This window comes from Camelus dromedarius, chromosome 15, assembly GCF_036321535.1.
Source record: "Camelus dromedarius isolate mCamDro1 chromosome 15, mCamDro1.pat, whole genome shotgun sequence".
NCBI lineage: Eukaryota > Metazoa > Chordata > Mammalia > Artiodactyla > Camelidae > Camelus > Camelus dromedarius.
In genome coordinates this window covers 44,000,020-44,022,052 of record NC_087450.1, presented here as the reverse complement: position 1 = coordinate 44,022,052, position 22,033 = coordinate 44,000,020, and the positions used below count along the sequence as shown (strand labels likewise).

Sequence of the window (22,033 nt, the reverse complement as noted above, 5' to 3'; positions counted from 1 at the left end):
GCACTGAGCACCAAAGTGCAGCACCTGGAACAATGAATTGTTAAGTGTCTTTCAATATGGGTTGTGGGGGCACAGGTTCTAAGGGAAACTCCTTTCTGTCTCTGGCATTTTTAAGAAATTCAGACAGAGCCTTAAGGGTATGCACAGTTCTCCTTTTCCACAGGTGAAAAAGTGAACTTACTCTTTTTCCTTTTCTTTAATGTATTTTTAAAATCTATTATTTAAAAAGTAACAACATTCACTGAGTAAATTTTGGAACATACCAAAAAGCATAAAGAAGGAGAATAAAATGTTAACAGAGATAACCGTTTGTATCATTACGGTGTATCTCCTTTTACTCTTTTTATCTTTGCATAAGGGCACACACGTTTTTCTTATGAAACTGGAATCATAATACATTATTCTTTGTCATGTAATGTATTGTTAATTATCCTTTGAAATTCTTGTGGTTCTTAGCATTCTACCCATGTTAAACTTGAACTTACTCTCCTGTTATAATTTGTTATAAATAATGCTACAGTGAAATTCTTACATTTTGTATTTTTTTTGAAAGTATCCTTATGAGATATTCCTAGGAGTAGTGTTACTTAATTAAATACATGAATAGTCTCTTCAGACTTAAGAAATGTGCCCAAATCCTTTTCCAGAAAGATTGTATTGATTTTCAACCCACAAGCAGTGCTGCTATGTTTCCACTTCATCGTGAACTTCAGGTCACCTGCTTTTTTTGTAGCTACTTGTATTTTTTAAGAGTATTGTGGTTTCAGGTCCTTGTCTGTGGTTAAAGGGATTGTCTTATTTACCTGTAAAGGCTTTTTGTATATTAAAGACACTCATCTCTTGCCAAACAGATGGCACAAATATTTTTCCCCATTTGCTTTTTTTTTTTAATAATACTGTTTTCCTCTATAGTTTTATTGTTTTTAAGCTTAAAATATTTCCCCTAGGATGTTACTCTTTGCATTTTCTAATTGCTTTATATCTGTCTTTTTTTTTTTCCCACATTTCCCTCCCTAGTAACTGGCTGTGATGTATCAGTGCATTGTGAAATAAAGTATGTTGCAACCATCATTTTTCAAGGTAGCAAAGGTAATTATAGAAAAGATCAGTGCATTGCCCATAGTTAAGAGTAACTTTTAGAGGGGCATATATATACTGGATTGCAATGGAAAATGTTTGTGGGTAAGACAGAAGAAAGCTGCTGCTCTCATCCGTATGGAACTATTTTTGATGTATCTGTGAGATGAGGCTCTAACCTGGAGTTCCCCTGCATCAGTTTCTTCCACGCTGTTGAATACTCTTTACTATGGGCTGAATTTGTGTCTCTCCCAAATTCATATATTGAAACTCTAATCCTGAATGTGGGGCCTCTGGTGGGTAATGAGTCATGAAAGGGGAGCCCTCATGATGGGATTAGAGCCCTCAGAAGAAGAGACACAGCTTGCTTTCTCTGCCAGCCACCGTGTGAGGAAACAGAAGACTGCTGTCTGCAAACAGGAAGCAGCTTCTCACCAGGTGCCAGATCTGCCGACCCCTTGGTCTTGCTTCTCAGCCTTCAGAACTGTGAGAAATAAATGTTTCTTTATTATTGTCTAACGTTTATTGTCTAAACCGCACAGTCTGTGGTGGTTTGTTACAGCAGCCCAGATGGACTAGGACCCTCTTTTTCTCTCCCATAGACTTGTGCTTGCTTTGCCATAAGGTAGGTCTGTTTCAGTACTGTCTGTTCCATTCCATTGCTCTCTCTCATTGGGCTTTAGAATTTTTCTTTTAGGTGGTATGTTTATACCTCTTGGAAATATTTTCCTAAATTTTTTTTTTTTGCCTTTTTATTCTCCCATATTACTAAGGGAAGATTCTTTGGTTGCAAGAAAAACTTAACTAGAGGCAGCTTAAGCAAAAAAAAAAGAAGAAGAAAGTTTCAAAGAATCTGTGTACGTAGGCAGAAACAGCTAGGCCTCAGGAAGGGATTACAAGTGGGAGGGGCAGAACCATGGGTCCGCCCATGGTCCTTTATCTACTACCTCAACCTTCTCTCTGCTTTCCAGTCCCCGAGTCTATGGTTATAATCCAGCCACTTGCTGATTCTTGGGAGAGCTGACTTTCTCTGCTTCTCCAGATCCTCTCTCCGCCTTTCTCCATCTGCTCTACACTCTAAGTGATCAAGTGTTACAAACTGCATCAGCCCAGCCCCCTCGCCTGGCTTCTGGTTGGGATCAGCAGATGGGTGATACTGGCAAGAGCTGGGAGGGTGGGAGGGGAGGTCTGAGTATTCGTTCCCCTGGTGAGCCCTCTATCAGGCTGTGGTTTGGCTGGGGCTGCTGTGTTCCTCCACCTGTCTTAACCCTGCCTGGAGTCCGTAATAGTTCCACCCCACTTTGTTTTTTTGTGGCTTCCGTGTGTCAGTTTCTTTCTTTTCTTGTCTGTCCCAGAGTGCCTCACCCTCCTCTGTTGGTTTCCTGAACTCTACCCAGACCTCTGCAAATAGTCTCTCTCTGAAACACTCCTCAGATACCCTGTTTGAGTGTGTCATCTGTTTCCTGCTGGGAGCCTGAACCAGTCCACATCGCCCATTCCTGGGAGAGACAGTCTGGCTGCATCTTGGTTCAGGTGTCTGTCACCCTGCCAGGGACAGTGTCACACCACACTGGTGACTTCTGTGAGCCCACCCTTGAGACGAGGGCAGCCTTCCTGCCAAAAGCAGAGTTCATTTCACAATGCTGTCTACTTCATAGCTCAAGTATTTTAATAGATAAATTAAAAAAAATTTTTTAGTGGAAGTACTGGGGATTGAACTCAGGACCTCGTGCATGCTAAGCATGTGGGCCAGCACTGCACTATATCCGTCCATCTCATTTAAAAAATTTTAAGTTGCAAGATATACATAATGTGAAATTTACCATTTTAACCATTTTTAAAGTCTATGGTTCAGTGGCATTAAGTACATTCACATTGTTGAGTAACCATCACCACCATCCATCTGTAGAACTTTTTCATCCTTTCAACTTGAATCTGTACCCATTAAACACTAACTCCTCTTTCCCCCTCCCCCCAGCCCCTGGCAACCACTGTTCCCCTTTCTATGAATTTGATCCTCTAGGTATCTCATTAAAAAATAATTTTAATTAGACAAGTAATATGGAAATACTTTTAAAAAAATTTATTGAAGTATAGTCAGTTTATAATATTGTATCAATTTCTGTTGTACAGCATGTTTCAGTCATACATATACATACATATATTTGTTTTTATATTCCTTTTCATTATAGGTTACTATAAGATATTGAATATAGTTCCCTGTGCTATACAGTATAAACTTGTTTAACTATTTTATATATAATAGTATCTACAAATCTCAAAGAAATGTATCTGACCTCCTAATTTATCCCTTCCTCCCCATCTTTCCCCTTTGGTACCATGTTTATTTTCTATGTCTGTGAGTCTATTTCTGTTTTGTAAATAAGTAGAAATTCATTCTTGTAAAAAAAAAAAGGACAGAACTTGACATATAAGGCTATACTAACTTTGCCCACCATGTCTGATCCCCTTCCTCCCTGCTTGCAATGGTTATATGCAGAGCTAACCACTGTTATTTTTAGAGTCTGGATTTTTCCAAACCCTTCTCTATGCATTTGCACATACACAAATGTGTTCTTAGGAAGTAAGTAGTTTCTTTTCCCCCACATAAATGGTATACTGTAAGTAGCATCCTGCAACTTGAACTTGCTTTTTATTACCCAGTGTATCTTAGAGGACTTCCAGCTTGGTAATGTGGAACTGCATCAGGATCAGCTGGCGGGCTGGTGAAGGCACAGGTAGCTGGGTCCCCCCTCTGGTGTTTCTGAGTCAGTGGGGTGGGGAGGGGCAGGGAATGTGCATCTCTAACAAGTTCCCAGTTGCCCTTGACACTGCTGTTCTTTGAACGTACTCCCTTTTGAGAACCACTACAGTGATTTTAAGCTGTTAAATCGAGGTTGTCTCCAATTTCTCAGAAAAATAAAGAATGTTGTGGTGACCTTGTCCGTGCTTCTTGTTCGTATGTACCAGGGTCTTCCTGGGGTGTGTATCGAGAAGGAGAATTCTAGGTCACAAGGTATGTGTACCTTAAATTTTAGTAGATATTGTCAAATTGCCTAACAGTATGACTCACAGGTTACAGAGGAACTTTCAAATAATTTTCTCCCAAGTTAAAGAAAAAATCTGATGGGAATTTTGATAGGATTTGAGGTAAACCAACAGATTAAGAAAATGGATTTCATCATGGAATATTATAACATTAAAATTTGTGTTTCTCATTTGATATGAATATAATATTATGATTTTTAAAAATTGGGAAATTCGACCTCCTTAGGTTGAGGTAGTTCTGTTGGAAGTAATGATCTAGTTGTTTCTTTAAGAATGTGCATCTCTCTCTCTCTCTCTCTCGCCTTCTGAGGTGGCCTGCACTGTCTATGGATTGTATATCTACCTTTAATACCCCCTCACCGCACTATGTAGTTCTCTCTATATAAGTCTACTTTTACTCAACTATGGCTCGCTCTCGAATTCTTTCCTATGTGAAGTCAAGGACCCTCACTTGGCAGGGAATGTCACAGGGACTCAACTGAGACCTGGGACACAGCCATCCTCTCACTCCACCACCCCCTCCTCCTCTCGCTTTCTTCCTGTACCATTTTTGGCGACCATGAAGGGACTGAAATAAAAAATGGGCCTCAAAGGGCATAATCTCGATCTGCCTTTAGGGCTATGGCTCCCCTCTCTCTGGATGGTGGAAGGGGGTTTCTCCCACGTCATGCAGATTTAGGCGGCCCCTTAGGTGGCATCTGGCGCTGCCTGCAGGATCTGACAGAGACTGATTCTTTAGCTGTGAAGGAGCCTACCAAGCCCAAGGCTTTTCTCTCCTCAATCTTTTCTCTTCTCCCCTGTTGCTCTATCTCTTTGGACTCTAGAAGATCCAAGGAGACGAAGACTCAGACATCCAAATTAAGACCGCATGGCAAGAAATTGACCACCTGATTGGGTGAGTTTCCCCTCTGGCTCCTCGAGCCCAATTCCTTCTCTCTACTCTGAACCCCTGTGTGGAATTTGTTGGCGGGCACTCTCTTCACGGGCTCATAGGCTCACTGGGCCCCTGGGTGGAAGTTGTTGGTGGGCACTCCCTGTAATGGCCCTATAGATCTCTACTCCAGGAAGCAACATGGTTGTACACCTTCCTTCTTTGCCCTGGATTTCTCTCATATCCTCCTGTGTCCTGACTTATTAGACTATATATTGATCTTTGAGCCTTCTTGCCTGCTTTGCCAGCAGTTTGAGTGTTGCCTCTTTTACTTCTGTGAACAGGTGCCCCTCCTCAGCATCACATGGACTGTATTCTAAGGGAAGAGTTTTGCCTTGCCCTGTGGCCCTCCAGCCCTACCCTTCAGCTCTATTTGTTTCTTTTTTCTTTCAGATAAAGGTAATCCAATTTAGTTGATTCAAGGCCTAAGTCTCTCTCCCTCTTTAAAGAATTTGGGCCCTGGGGCTCTGGTCACGTCCCCCCCCCACCTTGCTCCTCTCCTTGCCTCATCCAAAGGAACTATCTCAGGCATGACATCCTAACTAAAATGGGGGTGACTACAAGCATCCCAAAGGACTCCCCATTAGGATACATATTAGTTAATTGGGGGAAATTTAAGATAGTTAAGGAAAAAGAAATTAACTTTCTTTTGCAATACTTTATGGCCCCAATACAAACTAGGACCAAGAGTTCTGGCCAAAAAATGGATCATTAAATTATAGTACCATCTTGCAGCTGGACCTGTTTTGCAAAAGGGAAGGTAAATGAGGGGAGGTCCCATATGTCCCAATGTTCCTGACCCTATTCCAAGACCCAGGTCCAAAGAACTCCTGCCAGGTATGCCTGGCTCACGTCCCCTCAAAGTGCCTTCCCCCATGGGAGCTGATGTTTTAGATGACCCTCTTATGAGTCCAGCTCCCCATGCTCCACAGCTGGGAACTCGTACCTCCCCCAACTCTGAGCGGGGGACAGTCTTACAAACCATCTGCCCCTAATGCCCCATCTGAGCAGCTGGGGTCCCCAGACCCCCATGAATCAGCTCATGAATCTGGCACTTGGAGTATTTAACAACAGAGATAGGGTTAAAGCATTCAAGGACAACAACGAAAGACAATTCTTAGCAGCAGCCCTAACCCCTGCACCACCTCAGGGTTACCCTCCCTTCTGTTTTATATTTTATTTTTATTTTATTTTATTTATTTTTTTGAGAGGGGAGGTAAATAGGTTTACTTATCTATTTTTTTTTTATTTAACGTAGGTACTGGGGATTGAACCCATGACCTCATGCATGCTAAGCAAGCAATTTACTACTGAGCCATACGTTCCCCGTTAACCTTCCCTTTTGAAGACCCATGGTGAGGACAGGATCCAGGACACCTGGATCAGAGCCACTGCTTCACCAAGAAGGGATCTGTTTTAGTGCGGCCAGGAGGGCCACTGGAAGGATGAACGCCTCATGTATGGAAAAAGTCCACTGGGACCCTGCCCAGTATGCATACAAGAAAGCCACTGGGAGAGGGATTGCCCCCAGTCCCAAAGGGGGCTTGAGGCTCCCAGACCATGATGGCTGAGAGGACCGAAGACTGATGGGGCCTGGGATCCTTTCTGGCTCCCAGTGGACACCTTGTCATCTCTCTGGAGGAGCCTCGGGTTACCCTTGACATGGCAGGTAGGAAACTTGTCTTCTTATTAGATATGGGAGCCGCCTACTCTGTGCTGACTTCTCTCTCTCTCCCTCTCTCTCTCTCTCCCTGCTTTCAAGATGGCCTGCATTCTGTCTATGGGGTGTATAGAACGTCTCTGGGATTGGGGTGATGGCAAGTACACTGTAAGGATGGGGATAAGTTAAACAACTAATTAGAATACAAGATGGAATGAAGTGAATGTCATTTACTTCAAAGGTGAAGTGCTGGAGGCTACAATAAAGGAGAGATTGATCTACTCACAACCTGGAATTGGAACTGAGGACTTGAGTACACTGACCCAGCCTTGAGGGAGGCCTTCTAGGAAGCAAAAGTGATTACAGTTAGTGGCAAATAGATGCTTAATAGGTGCGTTCTAAAAACTTGCAACTTGAACACTTACAACTGAGGTCCTTGATTCAGCTAAGTGGCAAGTTTTTCTTACATGTCCCCAAATGGTCCTTTCTCCCTTATTAGGCTTTCTGTGTCTAGAGCACACATGTGTGTTGCTTATTGCTTTTGCTGGAATTTGCTGAGTTTGGAGGGTGCAGTTAGCACCTGGGCGCTGTCATCACGTTTTCTCTCATCCTCATCGGGCTTATCCAGATTGCCTTGGTTACTACTTTCTTAGGTTAGAAGGACAACGTCAACATAAGAAGCAACCACTAGGTGCCAGCCTTGCTTTGTGCATATTTCTTCTTGTCACAGACCAGGCATCTTGAAGAAAGCTGCTCTTCCTGTGTAAACCCCCCTGATGAGTGGGGGTGTGTTTTCTGAACCCCATTGTTTCAGCTTGGCCCAGAGAAACTGAGGATTTTCCAGCTGTCTTTCTTTTCTGGGGTCTAGGTCCCAAAACAGAACCTTGATGGTCTCTAGCCCAGAAACATGCATCATGGGAGGGACCAAGAGTGAATCCCAACTTAGAGGAGATTGAGTCTCCAGGCTGTGGGCTGGCACCTCTAGGTACACAGATTTGGGCAGTGCCCATGGAACAGGCAGCTGGTCTACCTCCATCCTTCCTGGACCCACCACACCCCCAACTGGACTACAAACAGCAGCCTGAAAACGCCCAGCTGACAGAGAAGCAGCAGCAGCTCTTAGTCTCTAAGAGTCACTGAGCATAGGAAGCTTGAATTGATGTATCCCTTTCTGCATTTCCTTCACAAGTGAAGTAATAACAATAAAGCCAAAAATCAGAGAAAAATCACAATACCATACACCAGCTGCATTGATTTTTCCAGTAGGTTTTGTCCGTAAAAACCATGATTTTACATTATGTCAATGACAGTGTGGGGGTAAATTTTTTTTCACTTCTTGTCCCCTCTTATGAAAATTTCAAATATACACAAGTTAAAACAAGAGTATAACTCTCTATGCACACCACTTAGGTTAAACCATTGTTGATACTTTGCTTCATCTATATTTGCATGCATGTATTTATTTTTGCTGATCTTTTAGGAAGTAAATTGAAGATGTCATGGCACTTTACTCCTAAATACTTCAGTGTGTACCTCCTAAAAATTATCATAGTCACAATACCATATTACACCAAAAAATCAAACAGTAATTCTCTAATATCACCCAATATCCAGTTCACTTTCAGTTTTTCCCAGTTGTCCCCCAGATATCTTCTATAGTTGGTTTTTTTTTCAAACCAGGATCCAATCAAGGTTCACTCACTGGATTTTGTTGTTAAAACATCTTTTTTATTTACTTTTGCTTGAAGACTGTCTCTTCCCCTTCCCTTCCCTAGTTTTTTCTATGACATTGACATATTGAAGACACCAGGCTAGCTGTCTTGTAGAATGAGCCACACGCTTGATTTGATTGTTTCCCTGTTGTGTGTTTAATTCATTTCTCCCTGTATTTTCTATAATCTGGATGTTATATCTCAGTGTTATCCAGTAGAACTTTCTGTAATGATGAAAATGTTCTCTGCAGTGTCCAATATGGTAGTCACTAGCCACATGTGGTCACTGAGCACTTAAAATGTAGCCAGTGTGGCTAAGTAACTAAATTTTACATTTTACTTAATTTTTATTCATTAACTTACATTTAAATAGCCATACATGGCTAATGGCTGTGGTATGGAACAGCATGGAGCTTAAGGATTGATTAGATTTAGATTTAATAGTTTCGATAAGACATCAGAGGTGATGCTGTATACTTCATATTGCAACCCATCAGGAGGTGAGAGAGTGACACATTGTCCCATTATTAGTGATGGTATTTTTTTAAAAACCCTTTATCAAGGTATAATTTACCATCAATAAAAACATTTTAAGGATACAGGTCAATAGGTTCAACAGATGTTTACAGCTGTATAACCAGGACACAATCCAGATATAGGAAATATTCAGCACCCAAAAGATTCCCTTGTGCATCTTCCCAGTTAATCCCAGTGTGCCTCCTCCCCACAAATCTGAGGCAACCACTGATATGCTTTCTGACACTATGAAATAGAGTTATTTCCAAGAGCTTCCTATAAATAATCAATAAATGTACTCTTTTGATTCTGAGTTTCCAATGAAGGATACTCAACACAATGTTTTTGAGATTTATTGATGTTTTTGCATGTACCTATAGTTCTTTTTATTGCCAAGTGGTATTCCATTGTATGAATATGCCACAAAGTTCTTCCTTTCTGTTGGTGATTTGGGTTGTTTCCAGTGTAGCACTGAAAGCTGAACCTTCCTGTAAGTGCTGCTGTAGCTGCACCTGACAAACTTCAATAGGCTGTGTTTTCATTTTCATTCAATACAAAACATTTTCTAGTTTCTCTTTTCCCTTGTGAGTTCTCCTTTTTAAAAATTATAGTTGACTTACAATACATGTGTACAGCATAGTGATTCAATATTTTTATAGCTTATGGTCCATTTAAAGTTACTATAAAATTATGGCTATATTTGTGAGTTCTCCTTTGACTCATGGATTATTTAGAAGTGTGATCTTTCATTTCTAAATATTTTGGGATTTTCCAAAGATCTTTCTGTTAATTCCTAAATTAATTCTCTTGTGGTAAGAAAACTTCCTCTGTATAACTTAAGTTTTTAATATTTATTGAGGCTTGTTTAATGGCCCAGTTATATGATCTGTCTTGGTGAATGTTTCTTATGAACTTGAAAAGAATGTGTATCTGCTCTTGTTGGATGGAGTGTTCTATAAATATCAGTTAGGTCAAATTATTTGATAGTGTTGTTCAGGTTTTCTACTTGCTGTGTCTACTTATCATTTATTGAAAGAAGTCTACTGAAGTATGAACTATAGATGTGGATCTGTCTGTTTTTCTTCAGTTCTGTCAGCTTTTAATTCATGTATGTTAAGCTTTGTTATTTGTTACATACACCTTTAAGATCATTGTATCTTTCTGATGAATTGACCTCTTTGTCATTGTGAAATGTCCTTCTTTATACCTAGTAATATCTCTTATCCTAATGTCTACTTCATCTAATATTAATGTAGCCACTCCAGTTTTCTTAGTTTACACAATGTATCTTTTTCCATCCTTTTACTTTTAACCTACCTGTGTTTTTAAATTTTAAAGTGTGTCTCTTGTAAGCAGCATATAATTGGGTGTGACTTTTATTAGTCTAACTCTCTTCCTTGTTTTTCTTGAATGTTTAGACTGTTTATATTTAGTGTAGGTATCATTATGATTGAGATTAAGTGGACCAGTTTGCTGTTTGTTTTCTATTTGTCTCATCTGTTCTTTGTTCCCCCTTCTTCCTCTTTTTGTGACATGGGTTGAGTATTTTTAAAATTCCATTTTATCATCACTATTGGCTTATTTGCTTTACTTCTGTTTTATTTCTTTAGTGATGGCTCTAAGGTTCACCGTGTATATCACAACATGCATGGCCCTACTGAGTTCCCTCGTGAATGCCCTGAGTTATCAACAAGGATTCTCCTTTTTGGCTAGTTGGAACTTAAATGCTGTGTAATCTCTGGGAGCTGTTCAGCTCACTGTTTCTTGGTAGCTTTTTGTCTGACCTCCTAGAATTTCATCCTATGTATGAGCATCTTTGTATTCAGTAAAAAATCAAGGGCACTCCCAGGCAGGGTTTTTTTTGAAGCTGTTTTTTTAACTACCTCTCTCTTCACCAGAACTCTTTCCTGCGACTTTCAAGTGTCTTAGCTTCTCTTCACCCCTGTCTATGTCTTATCAACAAAGTTGGATTGGGGTTTGCTGTCTCTGCTTTCTGGTCTGGAACATGCCTTCAGGAAGAAAGCTAGGACTCCTGCCAGCCTCCCTTCATCTGTTTCCTTTCTCTCAGGAGTCACAGTGCTACCTGTTGTCCAATGTCTGAAAATAATGGTTTCATATATTTTTGTCTGGTTTTCTGATTGTTTATTGTGGGAGGGTGAATCTGGTTTATGCTATTGCATCATGACAGAAGGAGGCGTCTCATTTAACTTTTGATTATTGATCTTTTTATGTGGCCACATAGTCTTTATTATAGTAATTTAAAAATGCATATAAATAATCAGTGTTTATAGCAGAAAACCTTGAAATACCAATTGAAGTAAAAATCATCCTTAGTCCCCTCCATCCTGAAGTAAGTGAAAATGTTTGAGCATATATCTTTCCAGACTTTTCTATGTGCATATGTATCTATAAATACAAAAATAAGTCTATACCATCCCTGTGCAATGATGGTTTATATAATCTGCCTAGTCCCCAAGAACACAGGAGAAATGACACCTGTTTTTCACCCACATTATGATAGCTCATGAGTTCCATAGGAGAGCCTCCTGCATTTCAGAGGCATTGGCAAGACTCTGGATTTGAGAAGTTTCATGTGTAAAAGAGAACTGTACATATATATTTTGGCCAGTGGTAAATGGTAGCTCTGATTATTAAATGAGCCTTTACAAGGCCCTCTCTCAGGGGCTTATTTTTGGATATTTTCTTTAGGCATTCCAGGAAAGTATTCTTTAGAGTTCTGGGTGTCCTGCATATTAGTGAGGTGTAGACGGAGTTAATCAGTATTCATCTATGTCCAATTACTCACTCCTGGAGCATATGCATATGTGTTTCATGTTAGAAACCAACGTGGGCTCCCCGGAGCAGGCGTTCACTGGCGTCCGCTTGGGCAGCAGGCCTAAGCTTGCTATTAGTCACTGTCAGTTGCTGGCTCCCTCTTGTGTCACTGTGTGATGGTGACTCAGGGAGAGCTTGCTCTTTATATTCAACTGGCAGCTGACAGCCACCACAGATTGATTTACATCCATGGTAACTGTCACCTGGGGGAACACTGAGAAAAAAGAAAAGAAAGAAGAGTCTTTTCTTTCCATCCACATCAAACAGAGCCAGTGCCCAGAGAATGTGGGTGGGGGGTGGGGGTGGTCCTTGTTCTGGCTGGCCCCGCTTGGCTCTCCAGAGAGGATGCATGTCTCCTCCTGTCTTCTCCCTCCTAGAGAGCCCTGGCTGATGGTGATGCCTTAAGGCTGCAGGGGACCAACAGGCCTGGAGGCTGCAGAACTGGGACTGGGCCTCTGAAAACTCCCCTGAAGTCTGGATCCTCAGTCGCTGCGTGGGAGGCTTAGGGAGTCAGTCATATTCCAAAGGAGGCGAAATGGCTCAAAAAGCTTGCATTTGTGGTCGTTGATCGTTTTTCCAGAGAAGATTGGTGGTGGAGGGGTGGAGATCCTTGACAGACTTCCTGGTGGTGGGAAGATGCATTCCTTCTCTGTCCTCACCCTGAGGCTGCTCTTGCATCTTGTCTGAGGAATGTTTCCATGGGAAGGAGTCTTCTTCCTCATCTGCTTCCGGTGAGTTTTCTGGAGGGAAGTAATGATATTCTAGTACCAGCTGGAGAGGGAGAGCTGCACCCTGGCTGGTCTGGACACCTTTCCTGAGACATGATTTGTCTTGATGGTCCCAAGATGTAAAATATGATTTGAATCAAATTATAAATTGGTTATTCGGTTGAGCTTAAGTTCTGGCCTAGTTGCCTTGGAAACTTTGAGACAGAGCCTTGTTTTATAACGTGTTCCTTATAGCTCTGGTCCTGAGAAATATTTCATGAACAAATAGGTCTATGGTCATATATATTTGGATGTTGCTTCATATGCTACCCCTTTACTGGAGCCTTACAACACATAGAACCTATGAAAAGGCCCTCAGAAGAGGTATAATTAAAGAAACTATTTTAACATTATTTAAATTCATGTTTCCCAAACTTTTTTAACTAGCACTTTTTTTTTCCTTTTTTTTTTTTTTGGCATTCACATTTCCATAAAACAACTGGGGAATGGCTGGGATGGAGATTCCCACTGGCCCTGAGGCAGGTCTGGCTAGCAGCACAATTTCAGAATACAGCTGGAATGAAACGCAGAACCCACATGAAACGCAGAAGACTGTATGTCCCGTCTGCCCCACAGCCCAGAATCACCGAGCTGTAAGTGTTCTTAGTGGGCTTGGTGTTGGAGTTTGGAAAGAATGAAAAGTGCTCACCAAACTGAGAAATTATTTTGAGACAGAACCACAAAGCAGGCAGCTCCATGTTATCAATAGATCAGTTTATTATAGAGTAATTAGTCACAGGATAGGATGGGGCAGACAACTATCTGGAAGCATTGGCCACTGCAGTCTGCCCCGCCAAGGGGCCGCTGGGACAATTTTATAGTTAACCTAGGGTGGTGAGGAGGTGCTTGGAAACAGAACTGCATTCCTAAGTCAAGATTTATGAATTGGTAACTTGTCTCGTGGGGGTAGGGGATACATTAGCAAGGATATTCATCATTGTTTGGGGACTAACAGAGCATAAAAAAAAAAAAGGCCACCTGGTCCTAATGGTTATTAAACAAAGTCCTTGACACAGAAGTGATTTACTGCAGTGTGTAGTCCTGGATAGCGTCAGTGGAAGGAAGGGGAGAACTGTAAGGGCTCTGACGTGACCATGTCAGCTGTGCTAACAGCTGTGCAGGTTAGGGAGTGGGAGGCTGGCTGGGAGAGCCTGCAGGGTGCTGTCTGCCTTCTCCTCGCACATGCCGGAGGATGGAGTGTTCAGCGCCCCTGGGGGAGCACTTGTGAGAGTGTGAAGAAGCTCACCCTCCTGCACATCCATAAAGTAGCATCCTGGCCTCTGGAGCTGTGGCACCAAGCCCAGTCCACTGTGGCTTGTGCCCCTTCAGTGGTTCAGCGGAGACTTCCTTTTCCTCTGTGTCTTCTCTGCCGCTTACGTAGTGGTCTAGAGCTCCTCACCATCACGTTCTCATTCCTGCGGCTGGGCTGTGGATGGCTGATATCCTTCCCACAGGAGAAGCAGATCTGAACACAGACTGAGCATTTCCCTCAGCGCGGTGCCTGCCCCCAGTCTCTGGTGCAGAAGAGTCAAGTCTGTTCTCACCTGCTTGCTTTTCTGCTTGGGCTGGGGCAAGTTTCTTTGATTAGCCTATTTGTGCTACACAGGTCCACACCAAGGATGTGATTTGTGTTCTTGTGAGTCGAATGAGGTATCGCCCTAGTGAGGAATGTTTGTCGAGCCTTGTGTTTTAGTCATTACACTCTCCTCAGCACAAGGGTCTTTGGATGGGAAGTCTCAGAAAGCCAGTGGCCTTATCAGTTAGGAAAACGTCAGCTTCAAGTGATAGAAAACCCTCCTCAGAACGTCTTAAACAACAAACAACCTTTACAAGCACGCTAGCTGGCATTTGGCAGTAGCTCAAAATGCCTCAGATATGCTCCTTCACTTTGCCCCTTGATGGTGTTCAATTGCAAGCCTTTGGGACACTCTGTTTCACCCTACGTGCCTCCCCTGTCCCAGGGAGGAAAAGAACAGCTTTTTACATGTACCCACGTTTTTACTCTTTCTTTGTTCTTTCCTTGTTCCTGATGTCTCAAGTTTCCCTCTTTTATAATTTCCTTAATAATTTCCTTTATAATTTCCTTTCTATTTGAAGAATTTCCCTTAGCCATTCCTTTAGGGTTGGTCTGATGATGACAAATTCTGTTAGTTTCTTTCATCTGTCTGTGGGTATCTTGATTTCATCTTCATTCCTGAGGGATATTCTTTGCTGGATATAGAATTCTGGGTTGACAGTTTTTCTCTTTCAAGATTTTTTTTTTTGTCTTTAGTTTTCTGAACTTTGATTATGATATGTTTTGAAGTGGATTTCTTTAGGTTTATTTCATTTGGGATTGGCTCATCTTCTTGAATCTGTAAATTAATGTCTTTCACTGAATTTGGGATGTTTTCAGCTGTTATTTCTTTGAATCCTTTTTTAGCCCCACACTCTTTCTCCTCTTCACCCAGTAATACAAATGTTAGATCTCTGGTTATAACATTTAGGTCCCCGAAGCTCTGCTCACTTCTTTTCAGTCTGTTTTCTCTCTGTTATTCATATTGGGTAATTTCTATTGTTCTGTCTTCAAGCTTACTGATTCTTTCCTCTGCTGTAGTCATCATCACCTTGAGTTGTTTATTTCAGTTATATTTTTCAGTTCTAAATTTCCAGCTGGCTCTTCTGTATATCTTTTATTTCTTTGCTGAGACTTTATAATTTTTATGTGTTCAAGCATGTTCATAATCGTTCATCAAAGCATTTTATGATAGCACTGTCTCACGCTGCCGTGCCTCGCCTCATTGCCAATGGGTGGGAGGTGGAAGTTCCATTCCCCACTGGACCCTGGTAAGTGCAGGCTTGAAAAGAAAAATGTATGTACAGAAATGTGCACGTGTCATCAATATGTGATCATAAGTTTGATGAACCTTCACAAATGGGAAATGTGAGAGCATTTTAAGAATTTTCTTATTTCTTTGCATGTTCTTATAAAAATGTATCCAGTAGTTTTTCCTTATTGGCTCCCAAATTATTCACTCGCCTGTTGACTCCCTCCCTCTGCCCTTCATCTCTGTTTATTCACATTCATTCTTTTATTCATTCATTCACATATTAGTTTCCCTCTCTTCTTCCCTCCCTCCTCCCTCCCTCCTCCCTTCCCTCCTCTCTTTCCTCCTCTCACCTATCCATCAATTCGTTGCCGAAGGATCGGGTATTCTGTAGCCATGGGGCAGTGAGCTCTTCTTCCCTAACACTCCCTTTAGTAGGGGAAAGGAAGGAAGGGCACCCTATGTAGGGTAAGGGGTTGTCTTCTCTTGGGAGAAGTCCCCGAGGGCAGCTAGGCCAGAAGCAGCATAATCAGAAGGCCTTGGCCCATGTCCTGTCTCTACCACTGATCTCTGCTGTGACCCTCTAGGAATCAGTCTCCTTCATCTATAATTTCCTATTTGGCTTGGTCCCCTCTCTGACCCTGTGGCATATATTATTTTGCATATATTAATTTGGAGTTTCCCAGGGACTTCCCAGGGAACAAGCCAGCCCAGAGAGGGATGCCAGTTGGGTGGGGTCTGTGCCCTTAGTAGCGTCTGATCATCCCCACCCAGGCTGGGCCGTGAGGGGTGGGCTGGGGTAAGAGGGAATGTGAGAGAAATTTTGGGAGGATGAGTCAGCCCAAGTGTCAGCCTAGAAACAGTGCTAGCTTGCCTCTACTGTTCTGTTTCTCTATGGGGTTGTATAGCATTCAGAAGGGAGGGGGCCTCCAGCCCTTCTCCTCAGCCTGGGGTGGGACCTAGAATATAGGGTGTCAGAGCGAGAGACCTGGAGGTCATGCAGTGTCTGATTGCCTTGTTTCACAAATGACAGTTTGGAAGCCTGAGGAAGACAGGGACTTACTGGAGGTCACACAGGAAAGTTGATGACAGAGTCAAGGCTGGGGCCAACTCCCTGGTCTCCTTGTCTGGAACCCTTGGCTAATCACTGTTGGTCTGTACTCACTTTATCCTGCCCAGGACAGAGGACAGAGTTGGGAACCTTAAACAGAGACAAGGGGAGGCCCTTGTCTCTACAGAGCCCAGCTATGTGTTTAGACACCTATTTGTAAATTTTAACCAGGATGTCCAGATACTACAATGAGAAATGTGTTCAGGACACCTACTGAATGTTGCAGGGAAAGGGGGCTCTGTGCCACTCACCATCCCCTGTCCTCCACACTGTCACTGCTGCCTTGTGTACTGAGTGTCTGCTGCACACTCTGGCTGGTGCTGGTTCTAGGGATCTAAAGACCTGCACCCTGCCCTTACAGAGCTCACAGCCATTTGTGTGTGTGCGTGCGTGCGTGTGTACGTATGGCTGGCTGGGGGCTGGGCTGCGGTGGACAGTTACAGTTCAGTGTGCAGAGTGGAGCTATGATGGGGATGTGCAGGGACCAGAGAAGCAGAGGAGGCCCTGGAGAGCAGGGAGGGTTCCCCAAAGGGGAGTGGGCCCTGGCCCAGGGGTGATACGTGCACATAAAGTGGTGAGAAGGGGTGTGGGAGAGGCTTTTCAGGTGGAGGGAATAGCATGAGCAAAGGCCTGGAGTGAGGAAGAGTGCGGGCAGTGCAGCCCTCAGCGAAGTCCCTATTAAGAGCCCAGCTATGTATTTAGAAGCCTATTTGTGCATCTTTACCAGGACATCCAGATGCTTTGCAATGGGAAGTGTGTCCAGGACATCTAGTCCTTCACATTGCTGGAAATAGAAGCAGTTTAATTCATTTTACAAATCAATGAGGGCCAAGAGAACCCTTGGTGACATTTTTATTGAGGGAATAGGGTCAACACATAATCATCTTCCATTGTCTGAACTCACTAGCATGGAAAATTACAGAATAATGGTTTTTGAGATCTCCTTGAGCTGCTTTCTGGGTGGACAGACAAGGGCTGTCCTCTGTGGATGGGGTAGGGACGACTTATCTGGTGTTTCAAGAGCCCTCCTCCTGCCTTGTGATTCTGCACGGTTGATTTATCCGTTTAATTCATGCATCTCAAGTATTTATTCAGTGCCTTCTGGGCGGGCTGGGCCTTGTGCCCCGTGCTGGGTGTGTGTAAGTAAACACTCATGGTCCTTGCCTTTAAGGAGCTCACAGAATGTGGAGGGACACAGACACAAAGTCATCAAGCAAGCTCACCAGAGAGTCAATGTGATATGAGGAAACATGGGGACTGGCCAGAGACAGATACATGCTCATATTGGGTGATTGGAGGACAGTTTCATAAGGATTTATACAGGTGTAGGCAGGATGTGGAGAGGCCACAGGGGTAGTTCAGTGGCCGGCTGGTCACGCTGGGCCCCTCCATCACTGTAGGCTTGAAAGGAGTAAAGATCTCAGAAATGAAGAGGGCTGCCACCAGCCCAGAAGGACTGCGTGGAGGATGTAGAGAGAATAAAACCCTGGCCTTTTCTCTCGCCTTCACTGGCCAAACCCAAGGAAGCCAGAAGGCAGGAGGGCCTGTTGATGTAGCCCAGAGGATGGGTCTCCATCTGCTGATCAGCACGGAGCAGGGTGGAGGGAGCGGAGACATCCTACACTCAGACTCTCGCAGGAGCACAGGAGACATAGGAGAGGATGTTTGAGCTCTGTGTTGGTTTCCAGGCATGCGGTAATGAAGGACCACACACTGGGCAGCTCAGAATGACAGAAACCTATTGTCTCACAGGGGCAGGCGTCCAAAACCAAGCTGTTAGCAGGGCCGTGCTCCCTCTGAAGGTGCTAGGGAAGGGCATTCCAGGCCTCTCCCTTAATTCTGGTAGTTGCTTGGCTGTGGCAACATAACTCCAATCTCCGCACGGTGTTCTCCCTGTGTGTGTGTGTGTGTGTGTGTGTGTGTGTGTGTGTATGTGTGTGTGTGTCCAAATTTCCCCTTTTTGTAAGGGTATCAAGTAAGACTTCCTCTTAACTTAGCTAATTACTCTGTCGCCAAGTTGAGGTTTCATTCTGAGTTATTGGGATAGTTATTGGGATTCAACATACGAATTTTTAGGAGATTCAGTTCCACCCGTCACAGGCTGTGTCTTGAAAGATGAGTAGGGATTCATCAGGCACACAAGCATGTGTGTGTGCAGGGGATGAGGTGGGGGGTGCTTTCCAGGTGGGGCTATTAGACACCCAGTGCCCAAGAGCCACATGTTTGGGGGCCGTGAGTGCACATGCTTTAACGCGGCTCAGAGGCCCGTGATCTGGTCCATTCTCCTTCATCCCCTTCACCAGTCTCCCTCCTTCCACTCCATGCAGCGCAGGCTCCCACTTCCTGGAATTCCTCCAGAGTCTCTTCCCTTGCCAGCAGGCCTCTCTAAAGGGTATGCCTGCCTTTGTGGAGATGAAAGCTTAAACAATTTGGGGGCTTCTTTAAGAGAGAAGATAAAATTAGATACAAAAGTGGTGTTTAGACTGATAAGAGAAATCACAACAAATTCCTGGTGCCAAGAGATTCACGTCCCTTTCCTCTGTGATCTCTGCAGGCGAGTTGCCAGGAAGCTTCCAGATGGCAGTTCCATTTCCCCTCAGCCTCCAACTCCCTGTGCTAGCAGGGGCCCCAGGCCTGGAGCTCAGTACCTGCAGGAGCCCTGCTCTCTCCTGGACGGCTCTTTACCCCTCAGGCTTCAGGTTGGCTCCACATCTCAGGGTCTCCAGCTCACTGTCATCGTCACATCGTCATGGTAATGGTGAGCGTGTGACCCCGCAGAGTGCCTGCTCATGCCCAGTGGGGCGCTGAGTGCTTTCCGAGGTCACTCACATCTGCGAAGGGGAGAGCTGCCCTCCTCCCTCCTTGGCTCATGGGGATATGGGGTCTCCGAGAGCCCATTTCTCGCCCGTGGTCACGTGGTAGCTGGGCTTGGATCTGGTCTGGTCTCAGAGCTCTGGTTTCCAAAGTGTGCCGCCCTCATTCCAAGTAGTGTAGTGCTGCACAGGAGGTTACCTGTCGGGTCTCTTCTGTCACCCCACTCCTGAAGGCACACTGATCTCTGCTCTGTTTCCAGCACCGGGCACAGAGTGTGGTACAGGGCACCTTTAAGACGTGTTTTCTGCTGGATAGTCTAGCAGGGTCAGGGTGGCGACCAGGGGGAGCAGGAGGAGATACAGTCATGGTGTTGAGTGTAGCCTTTATTGCAAGGACACTGCTAGCCATGAGGGGTGTCCAGCTAGGGATCAACTCTTGAATCTGTGTTTTAGAAGCTCTGGCTCTCACTGTGATGTAAGGATGGGTTTGGGGGGAACTTGTGTGAAACATATGCCCCACGCCCCCCACCCTGGTGGAGCTAAGGGACACTGAGGCTGGCCTCTTCCTGTCCCCACCCTGTCTGGCATTCCCAGGGATGACTTGCTCTCATTTCTAAGCTGCAGGACTTGGGCAAGGGCTGACTGTGCCAGGCCTCAGTTTCCCCATCTATAAACTCAGGTTTCTTCATATCTTCTGAGTTTCTTTACACCTTCCAACCTCACAGGGATGCGGGAGCCAACACAAAGCACAAGAAGGTCTCTCCCTGCTCCATGCTGCCACAGCCCTGGTTTGGAGAAAGTGCCTCCTTCCTAGGGCTTCTGCTGGAGAGAGTTCAGAAGTTCAGTTCAGCTTACGAGCTTGCCTCCTGATGGGCTGTGGAGAGTCAGCCTCCCCGGGGGCCCAGCGGGACTGAGGGTTCTGGCTCAGGGCCAGTGCCTGTTGGAGGAAATCTTGTTCTCAGTGCTCATTGCCTGGCCCTCCTTAGTCCCCGCCCTGGAGCTTGGTTAATGCTAGCTGGTCCCTTCAGGGCCTCAGGAGAAGCCCCCACTGGCCTGCCCTCGGTGGTCTTAGAGGAGAGGAGAGAACCCCAGGAAAGTGATGGGAGGGTCAGCTGTGGGTTCAGTCAGCAAGCCCTGGGCCAGGCCTCCCGGATGTGTAAACAGCCTGCAGTCAGCTCTCCCTGCTCGGTGTTTCACATGCCTTCTGATTCTTCTGTAAAGAATGTGGGGGAATCTGCCTGGAAAGATTTGTAGTGTCTTTGGGCAAGTGACTCCTTTGCACGGCTGCATAAAATCAATGAGGCCTGGCTCTCCATTTACCATTTACCACCATCTCCATTGGATGGTGAGGGTGGGAAGGGAGTAAGGCTGGGGGTGGGAGCAGTTGTTATTTGAGGTGGAAAACTCCAGCCTGGGGTTTCTGTCCAAGGGCCTGGGCTCAGGGAGGAAGCACACATGGGTTGCTGGGGTTCATGTCGTCCAAAGTTGGTGCAGTGAAATCTGGTTTGGGAGGAGGCCATAGGCTTCCTGCTATGCAAATATTTCTGGGGAGGGGCTCAAACAGTGATGGAGGGCCGGTGATGGGCTAGACAGAATCACAAGGTGATACACGCACCTAACTAATTCTTATAGCAACCCTGGCAAATCAGTACAATTATTATCCCCATTTGATAGATGAGGAAACTGAGGCTGGGAATGGTTAAGTGCTGGCCAGAGGTCACACAGCTGGAAGAAGCAGGATTCAGATTCAGCTCTGCTGGCTGCCAAGGACTGGATGCTTAGACCACCTGCCCTTCAGCTAATAGGAGCAGTTTTAAGCCAAACCAGAATTGGGCCCAGAGGCTAAGTGCAGCAAAACCCAGGGTTAGCTGCCAATGGCATCCTGCCCCAAGCCTGCTGTGCACGCCTTCGCTTGGGTCACCGTGCTCTCCTGTAGTCCCACGAGACAGGCCGGCCACCTGGGAGTGCCCAATCCCCAGGGAGCCCTGGAGGAAATGAGGCCGTGGGGAAACATCTCCTGGCTCCCTCTCTCCCCCACGCAGGGAGCAGTGGTTGCTATGCAGCCTTGTTTGTTCAAAGATAGCCCAGCGGAGAGCAGGAGCGTGCCAGCAGCAGGGCCGGCGGCCGCCCCCTGCAACTGCCCCTGCCCCAACAGGAGGCCCACAGCCCAGGGCTGCGAGGCTGGGCCCGAGCCAGGGCAGGCCTGGCGTGGGGCTGCCTTGTCTTTGCCTCCCCAGACCCACGGGCAGCATCGTCGGTGGAGAGATCATGGGACCTGGTTTCCTCTGGTGACAGAGGTTTGGCCTCTGGACAGAGAAAAGAGAGGTAATGTGGCCACCAGGCTGTTTGTGTGGGGATGGGACGGGAGGGGCAGTCAGGACGCCTAGTCCTTGGAGGGGTGTCCAGGAGCTGATCTGGAGCAAGGACAAAGGGTGCAGTGAGAGAAGGGACATCAGGCCATGACAGAGGCTGAGTCACCGTGGGGAGGTCTGCCCTCTCTCGGGGCCTTCCTGCGTCAGCTCTGGACGGGAGGTTGGACTGCTGCTCTCTGAGCGAGAGAGACAAGGCAGGGGGCACTGCCCTGGGCTGTGCCCTACCCGCCACGGCCTTCGTCAGAGTTCTCTGTCTGGGATCATCTCTGGGGTCGTCTCCACGTGGCTTGGGCCCCCACCTGCCGGGGCTCCCTAGGGGCCATGTGAGGGGGCGTGTGCAGTGGGGAAGGCTCAGGAGTGTGGGGAACTCGTGTGAAACACAGG

At 45.3% G+C, this 22,033-nt stretch overlaps 1 protein-coding gene across 14 annotated transcripts in view; it reads left to right on the top strand.

Moving 5' to 3' along the window:
* Positions 1–1,337: 1,337 nt before the first annotated feature.
* TOGARAM2 (TOG array regulator of axonemal microtubules 2) overlaps positions 1,338–22,033 on the top strand; it is a 69,359-nt gene continuing 48,663 nt past the window's right edge. The window contains exons 1-9 of one of the 14 annotated variants that reach the window (XM_064494639.1): positions 1,338–1,563; positions 3,742–3,815; positions 3,993–4,093; positions 4,950–5,020; positions 5,341–5,455; positions 6,315–6,725; positions 12,157–13,139; positions 19,019–19,222; positions 21,320–21,602. The gene's annotated coding sequence lies outside the window, so the exon portion shown is untranslated. Of the gene's footprint in view, positions 1,564–1,594; positions 1,703–3,741; positions 3,816–3,992; positions 4,094–4,949; positions 5,021–5,340; positions 5,456–6,314; positions 6,726–12,156; positions 13,140–19,018; positions 19,223–20,692; positions 21,603–22,033 lie in introns of those variants that run through there. The other 13 variants (XM_064494649.1, XM_064494641.1, XM_064494638.1 and 10 more) reach the window with 13 other exon arrangements.